Here is an 8,461-nt window from a genome sequence, read left to right as displayed (position 1 = left end):
CTAATCCGCCAGCTCATGTTTACTCTTCAGATTCCTCAAATAACTGTGCTGTGCATTCTGTCCAGGTTTGCTGGCGACATCCAGTGGGAGGCCAAAAGGGGGAGTGACTTTACCTAGCTGACTCAGAACTGAAATTGACGTCTTTTTTAAAATGAGATTTTGATGCGATATCTTAGACATCTTGAGCATCTAAAGCAGCTTAGGCACCACCATGCAGTGTGACTGACCCCTGCTCTTTTTGAAGTAGGCCTGGGTCTGAAAAACAGGACCAGGCCTTGAGAACGCTGAGCGGAAAGAGTATGAGTCCTGCTGTATTCCTGGTCATATTCCAGCAGTACCCTAAAAGCACTCACATCTAAGGGTGCCAGAGAAATACAGCAGCTACTCCCACAGACGCTGAGCTGTGGCCTGGTTCAGGCTCGGTCCCGACGCCATTTTGGGCCACCTCTCCCCCACAAACTTCCTCACCCCCCCTTCTCGTGCAAAAGAGGAATAAACAGTTCCCTGCAGTCATTGTTCCCTGCCCACCAACAGATGCTTTTAATTAGCACAGAATTGCAACAAAATTACTAAATAAATCCACTTTACTTCTTTGGGTTCCTTTCTCCCAGAGCTGAACACATGAACACACCCTCAATGTATTGTTTAGAGTGTTCTTTTCCAAGGGCACAACCATAATGTAGCTTTCATCTGAGCCATCTCTTTCTACAAAAAATTGCTGGCTTTGAAACCTTTCAGGAGCTTGCTGCCAGTGGGAATGTGCATTTGGCGGTGCTGAAATTTTATGAAAGTTATCCCAAACGTTCCATCAGCTGTCCTTCACGAGAAAAAGAAACTGACCATCTAAATCACCCACTGTTCCCCAAAGAACTACAGTACTGAAACAGAGAGGAGTGGATCGTCGGAAACTTTTTCTTCTTTTACCTTTCATTTTTTATCAGTCTCCCCCATGAAGTTTTAAAATTCTTGTATAAAAATTATTTGTAAGTCTGATGATGGCATCATTCTTGGTTTGGTCATTTTTTTCATGGGCTACGTGAGGTCATTCATAAGCGTTAGGAGACTGAACGAAAAGCTGTTAGTCCAAATCTTTGACACAAAGAAAGCTTTTATATCAGACAGTATGGATGGATGGATGGCCCTCTTTTCTAGGTCATGGGTGGGCCTGCTCTCTGTCTCTCTGTCTCTCTGTCTCTCTGTCTCTGTCTCTGTCTCTCTCTGTCTCTGTCTCTGTTTCTCTCTCTCTCTCTGTCTCTCTGTCTGTCTGTCTGTCTGTCTCTCTCTCTCTCTCTCTGTCTCTCTGTCTCTCTCTCTCTCTCTCTCTCTCTCTTCCTCTCTAGTGCTACTAGTTTTGCTTGGGGCTTCATGGTCATGCATTAGCAAGTCTAGGCTGGTAGGCAAAGAAGGATTTTAGAAGTTTGCTTTTCTTTTGGAAGTAAAATGTTGAAATTGAGCTGTCTTGAGAGAAACTTTCTTTTTTATAAGAAACAAAATTTAATGCTGAGGTCACAAATAATATAAATATCCAGAAGCCTCATGGCTGCGCTCATTGGAATCTCTTTGAGTCAGATCCATTATTTTGTTGTGCAGAATCATTCAGGGATTGCTTTACCCTCTGGGTAGTAGAATTACAGTTGCCTGCAAATCAGTTGAACAACAATCGTATAGAACCTCCTGCTGTCCTTAATCTTAATTTTTGGAATATTTTTCTGTAAGGGAGATTTTTGCCTCTCATTAAAAAAAGTCATTTTTGGAATGTGCATTCTCTGGAGCCAGCCAAAGCCTTGTGAAAAAAACAGGGTCCACTTCCTTGGAAATTCAGGATCTTACCTGGCCTGAGAAACTTGTCTGACATAGGGAAGGCCCCTTTGTGTGACACCCAAAGGTCTAACTAGCAGGGCCACAGATTTCAGAGGATTAAGGGGGCTCCCATCCATTCAGAGGTCCAGGAACAGGGCTGCTTCCTTGTGGCAACTCATTGTAATGCTTCATCTAATATTTCAGTGAGACCTGCACAGGACAGACATACAGGCCAATCCAAAGCGATGGTACCACCATCTAACTTCTGCTAAATTACTGCTTTACCTGTTTAAAGAGGAAGTTTGATGGATTGGCAGGCCTGGGAACCTTCATTCCCACCTCCAGGAGCCATGAGGGTGCCACTGTTATGACCACTTGCTATTTGAGGCTCATGGATAGAGGGCATTTAGTAAATGCTGGCATTTAGGCAATTGTTGGGAGTAAAATCATAGTAAAAGAAGGAAAATTTAAAAGAAAAAGATGGCATTTGCCCTTTTCTGTGAAATCTGCCACTGGCATTTGAAGGTGCTCAGGGAATTGTATTTGTGGAAATTTGGGAAAGACAAATGTTGGTGAGTGCACTAGAGAATTAAGACAAACGATAATTGAAAGAGATGACAAAAGCTAGTGCTTTCTATGGGGAAATAATCACACACTGCTGTCAGACCGACTCCAATAGGAGCATTGCTTTATGTACAATGTTTTTTAAACAGCTCAATCAAAGCATTAAGCCAGAGCACTTCTCGGGGTATCTGTCTGCTATGTGTTCCATTACATTGCCATCTGAGACTCCTCCCTGTGGACTGTTCACTGGTCCCGCTGCTGTGGTTGGCTTCCCTGTGGTCCAATACTCAGTGGGAAATAAGAAACACCAGAGTGCAAGAAAGATCTTATTTGTGGATTTGTAAGGTAAATCTATAGTTTTACTGTATTGGTTCATCATCTAGATTCATAGCGCCTGATGTGTGAAGTTACTTTTGTGTGTTATCCTGGGTTAAATGCTGGTGCTCCATGTAAGGTGTCTCTTTCATGATGCTAGATGTGCTTTTGGACTTTTAGAAGTAGGGACTATTTCCCGTGATCTGCATTTTTCCAGAATTTTTAATGGAATAATACTCAAAGTTCTGTCTCTTTCTACCTCCGTTGTACCCTATAAAGATTTCAGTCAGAACCCCTACAGTTCATTATGTTTATTGGTTGACACAGCTGTGTCATTAAGTTGGAACACAGAGCCTGGTGGAAGACATAGATGCTCACTGATGAATAACTCCTTGGTCAAACCTCACTCCCTCGTTCCAGAGAATGCTACCCAGAGACTTTCCTCTTGCTCCTCTGAGTCTTATCTCTATCCTGTTCCACTGTTGTGATACTGGGAGGCTTACTGTACTGACCAATCACAGCCTCCCTCTCCTTTGCCTTCCCTTTGAGTTTGGCCAACAGGTTGCAGGAGACTGAACAGGATGATAGGCTGGAGTCTATGTTTCTCCATATCGCTTCCTAGATCCCTAAGGACTCTCTGTTATTACCAGTCACAGGCACTGAGTTATCCCTTATGGATTTCCTCACACCCTGCCCCTGCCTTTGTAAAATTCTCTCCATTAGCCAATTGGAAGGTCCCCCCAGTTATCCTGCTGAGACTCTCATTGATACTGGCCAAGTCACCCAGATAACAAAGTTGGTTTGAACCCAGATAGCACAGTCTGTCTCCCTCGTACCCTTCTCAGGAAGCACTCTCTTCTAGGCCAGCAGCCCTCCAAATTGAGATCAGTTGGAACAGGGTCAGCAAACTACAGCTTGTGGGCCAAATCCAGTTTGTGGCCTGTTTTTGTAAATGAAGCTTTATTGGCACATAGCCACAACATTTATTTACTTACTGTCTGTGGCCGTTTTGAGCTATAACAGGAGGTGAAGCAATACAACAGAATCTGTATGGCCTGCAAAGTCTAAAATATTTGCTATTGGATCCACAATAGAACCCTGACTTAGAGGAAAGCCATGCATGTGAACTTCACCATTTTCATCAAGGGGCTCCCGGGCCAGAAGCCAGGGGCACTTGTGAATAGTCGTGTGACAATTAACAGGAGGTTTCAGACCCCAGGCCTGACAGGCTCTTACAGATCTTATATTGCCTGTGGAAGGCACTATGTTCTCCTGACATGGAAAAAAAGTGACTAGTAAGATAAAAGGCATTTGTGTTTGAATGTGTCTATAGTTTGTGACTGCAGAAGTAAATAGTGTTCCAGAAAGAATGACTCTCCCAAATGTCACCACATTTCTTTATCAAAGTTATTTTGTACATATCGGACTTACCTCCCAGTCTGCAAAGATAAATGTCCAACACCAGCACTGCCTAAACTGGGACGATGCACTGTCGCATCCACAGGGTTTGCACTCATCTCAGACCCTCACAGGGAGGATCCTTCCTCTCTCTCTGCATGTTTTCAGGTTAGTCCCTAGTCACTGAAGCCACCGCATCCAAGGCTAGTCAACCTGATTTGCACTAACATCTCTCATGGGATGCCTGTTTAGGGTTTTGTTTTTTTTTTTTTGGGGGGGGGAGGGGTGGTTGTTGACAGTCCCTGCCATAATACCTGCCTGAAAAACATGTATATGCACAGGTTTTCCCCTTGTCCCCAGAACGCTCTTTTGTTTCTGTTGCCTTAAGTAGGCACTTGAGAGCCCGTCCTGGCCTCTCTGCAGGAACTCTAGGGCCTTCCCTAACACCACACATTTATTTGCCTTGCCAACTTCTGCTCCCTCAGCCCTTTCTCAACCTGTAGGTTGAGCTGTCCCTTCCCCTTGGAATCATAGCAAGCCCCTTTGAGGTCTCAGTGGTGACAGCTATAGTAAGGAGCTCTAGCAAGGACTTCTTCCTGAATAGTGCTTCCCTTGGAAATTGTCTTTTTTTTTTTTTTTTGCAGAACCGGGGACTGAATTCAGGCCCTCGCACTTGCCAGGGAAGCGCTTATTCCACTGAGTCATCTCCCTGGCTTCCCTTGGAAATTGGGGTGGGGTCCCATTTTGCTTCTTCAAGCCCTTCATCTGCAGACCCTTGCTGTAAAAGGGAGCCCAGGGGCTCATCTCTAACCAGTTGGTTTCTGGGAATACTTCATATTCTCTGCTGAAAGATGGGTTTTCCTCATAGTACTAGAAGGCCACCCTCACTGAATGAGGTGCTCACAGCTTCAGAGTCCTTGTCCTCATATACACAGCTCAGCAGCTGGGTGGCATGGCTCTGACACATCTGCATATTCTTTCCCCATAAAGATAAGACTAGCACTATGGTACTGCACCCACCAAAGCTGGGTCCTCAGGGACAAACATACTCCTGAAGCTCAAAGCTTAGGAAATGACAGCAGACAAGAGACTTTCCCTTACAAATGGAGAGTGGAATCATGTACCATAAAGCCATAGTTAAGGGACTGATGGGGTTGAGTGGAGATCACCTTTGATGGTAGTACCAAGTTAGATAATCCCCAGCACCACTGCTATCTCCTGCTTCACCTGTATGCTGCCTTTCTCAGGTGTCATTTGTCTCCTGTGACCTGTATAGCCTTAATGACAGCAGCTCCAAGGGCACTCACTCCTGGCTGCTTCGGTACACATGTGCCTGCCTTGGTGACAGCGAAGGCGACCTTGGCAGTGTGTGATACTCTCCCCACCCTGCCCAGCTCCTCATTTCTGACCTGCCGCCTGTGTTTTCTCCTCTTGCAGGGTCCTCGGTGGCAAATACAGCTCCAGCCATGGGCAGGTCCTGCTCAGTCTCTGGATGAAGAAGCCTGGAGATTCCTGAGATATATCAGCACCACCCAGGTTGTGTTTCAGGCTCCAGTGGGTTTGGGAACAGTATAAAAGGCACTAATTGCCACTTGGAAAGAAGGGTTTGTCTGTGAGAGGTGGGGAGTTTCTGATAGGGTCCAGAGAGGGACCTGGTTTCCGAGGCATTGCTGCTCAAATTTATCCACTCCTCTGGAGTGGGATAAAATGCTTCCCTTTCCTAGGGCATTTTCTCCCTTCCAGAAGTCAAATTAACCAGAAATGTTCTAATGATTCATGCTGAAGTGTTTTAAAGATCCACTTTAGAAAATTGCTTTGGAGAACCATTTGAAGCAACAGATTCATTCCTGTGAGTAGGTGTCACAAAACAGCCATCATCTGGAGGCTTGAGCTCCGTTCTACATTTGGAGGCGTTCGCCTTCTCCCTTTTGTGCTGCAGACTCTTGGCAGCCAGGGACACGTTGGGCAGGAGAGCAGAGAAGACTTTCAGGCAGAATGATGAGAAGTTAATGAATCCAAAAGCTCCTTCTCCTCGGAGCACTTTAAATCATTACTGAGCTGAGGCGGCCTTGATTACTGACTTAACACACAGTGGCAGCTCCAGCCCGACTCACCAACTCACGGAGGAGTCAGTGCCCCGAGCAGCGAGCCAGAGAGCCCATCCATTAAGGGGAGTCTGTGGCTTTTGACACATTAATCAGGAGGTTCCACACTCAGATTGCCTGATCCTGGGGAAAAGGCAGATGGAGGAGGAGACCTAGGCCTGAGGGCCCCTTAGCCCTGACCTGAGAGGTGCCGGAAAATTAAGAACTTGGACTGCTTGGGAGCTGAGCATAGCCCCACTCAAGATACCGCCCGTGGACCTGGCCTGAACTATAGGGCCTGGATTTTAAGATTGGTCTCAGAACCCTTCTTCTCCTGCACTAGGCAGCAGTGAAGCCCATTTGCATCCATGCAGAGAGGCTATTTGTAGGTCTAGGAAGCTACTTTAGGGGCCAAAGTAAGTACCACTTCTCATATGATACAGTCAGGTGATCTTAGGGATTTTAATACTTGTCACCCAAACAGGGAATTTAAAGCTTGTGGAATTAATTGTGGGTGATGGAATGATAAATTGGTCCCTGTGCTTTTCATCTTATTTTGCTGCTGCAAGTTAATTTGGTGGATTTATACAGGCTTAATTAAATTACTGAAATTTTAATTTTATCATTTGGCTTTTCATGAAGGATGGGAAGCTATGACTTTTAAAAACTCTTTGGGACCCCAGAGGAAAATGAAAGGTGTGAAATTTGCAAACTGAATTTGAACACTGTGAGCTCCACCTTCCGAAATTAACTTACTGAATACAAGATTTCAAATTTTATTTTATACATATTTTAGGTTAATTTTATATAACTTATATGAGCCACATTTACTTAGAAGGTGATCTTGAGTCGTGTTGTGGTCATTTGAGATTCTTCTTGAACCTTTCCCATGAGCCCCAGGCTGAGAGGAGAAAAAATTCTTTTAAAAATGGAAGCATCCTCTGATGTGATGTAGTCTGATGTTGTAACCCCGGGCAATTTCCTTGGTTTCTTTGGCTTTCACTATTCTGGTCTTGAAAATGAAAAGATTGGATCAGGTTATTTCCAACGTCTCTCCCAGTTCTGTGATCTTGCATTGTGTGAAAGTATGATAGAATTACTAATAACAATGTATTTTTGAGCACCTCTCAACATGCCAGGGACATGCCTGTGCTAGACCTTGGGGATGTAGCCTCTGCCCTTGAAAAACTAGCAAATGAGTTGTGAAGGCAGAGAAATGATGCATAATTATTATTCAGCTTGGTGAGTGCAGTAATAGAGATTTGGTTGTGAAAGCCCAATGGGAGAAAGATTTCCTTTACTCCCTTTACTTCCTGTGTAGGACCTTTGGCTGGAGTTAGGGGCCTGACTAATACAAGGGCTGATAAATAAGAGAAAAATATGAGTTTTATTACATTTACATGTACATAGGATCTTCAGCAAGAAAAAGAGATCCAAAGAAATGACTAAGCCATGATGTTTTTTAATAGTTTTTAGACAAAGAACAATAAACTTGTGAAGAAATGACAGAAAAAATGGATCTCTAGACTAGGGCAACAAATTGTAGGGCTAATGCCAAGAACTAGGGAGGTGGGGTAAAAGCTAGTCAAAGACCAGTATTGCTTTTAACGAGTTCATTTATTCAGTTTCATGGCAGCTTCAATGACCACTGTCTGGTGATTAAGATTATTTTCCAGCCATGGTATGGGAGGGACATCCCTCTCCAAAGAATCTTTGTGGCTTGCTGCATGTAGGACAAGACAGGCCAGCTGTCCCTTTGTGAAGTTTCAGTTCCTCAAGTGATTTCAACTTGAAATAATCAATTTCAAGAATCAATCCCAGTTTGACGTACTTGGAGATGGCCAATCTCAAACTTCTGGCGAGCTCACTAAAAGGAGTCTTCTTGTACTGCAGAAAGGTGAGGGAACAGTCCAGACCTCACAAAGGTTTTGTAATCAGGAACCATTTTATCCAGGTGAAATCCTGTGCTTGAAGGCACTTGCAGGGCCGTAGGAGGCTGGCGAGTGGGAGCACTCACAGATGACATGAGGTGGTTCTTTATCAGAGTCTTTTGCTAACCAACTGCGTGGCACCCTCCCCCTTCTCTGTGGAATGCAGAGCTTTCTGGCTGCTTTTGTGGCTTATGCCCCATTTAGAACTCATTTTGACAATGGAAGCCTGCAAAACTGGCAGAATATGAGAGTCACTGTTACTTAAAATTTTCACAGTTAACAGTAGTGAGTCATAATGGACTAGGAAAAAAACCTTTAAAAGAACTAAAGTGAATTCCACCCCCATCCCCCTTTTTAAAAAAAAAAAAA

The 8,461-nt window shown here is 44.3% G+C and overlaps 1 protein-coding gene across 7 annotated transcripts in view; it reads left to right on the top strand.

The window, feature by feature from the left end:
* Mettl24 (methyltransferase like 24) overlaps positions 1-8,461 on the top strand; it is a 98,192-nt gene that overhangs the window by 26,063 nt on the left and 63,668 nt on the right. For 4 of the 7 annotated variants that reach the window (XM_023722312.1, XM_023722308.1, XM_023722310.1 and 1 more), the window contains exon 2: positions 5,515-5,613. The gene's annotated coding sequence lies outside the window, so the exon portion shown is untranslated. Of the gene's footprint in view, positions 1-5,514; positions 5,632-8,461 lie in introns of all 7 variants that reach the window. The other 3 variants (XM_023722311.1, XM_023722313.1, XM_023722314.1) reach the window with 1 other exon arrangement.

Source organism: Octodon degus, unplaced genomic scaffold (genome assembly GCF_000260255.1).
Source record: "Octodon degus isolate 3935 unplaced genomic scaffold, OctDeg1.0 scaffold00090, whole genome shotgun sequence".
Classification (NCBI taxonomy): domain Eukaryota; kingdom Metazoa; phylum Chordata; class Mammalia; order Rodentia; family Octodontidae; genus Octodon; species Octodon degus.
Note: the sequence above shows the minus strand (reverse complement) of the source record. Positions and strands in the feature narration are given on the sequence as shown.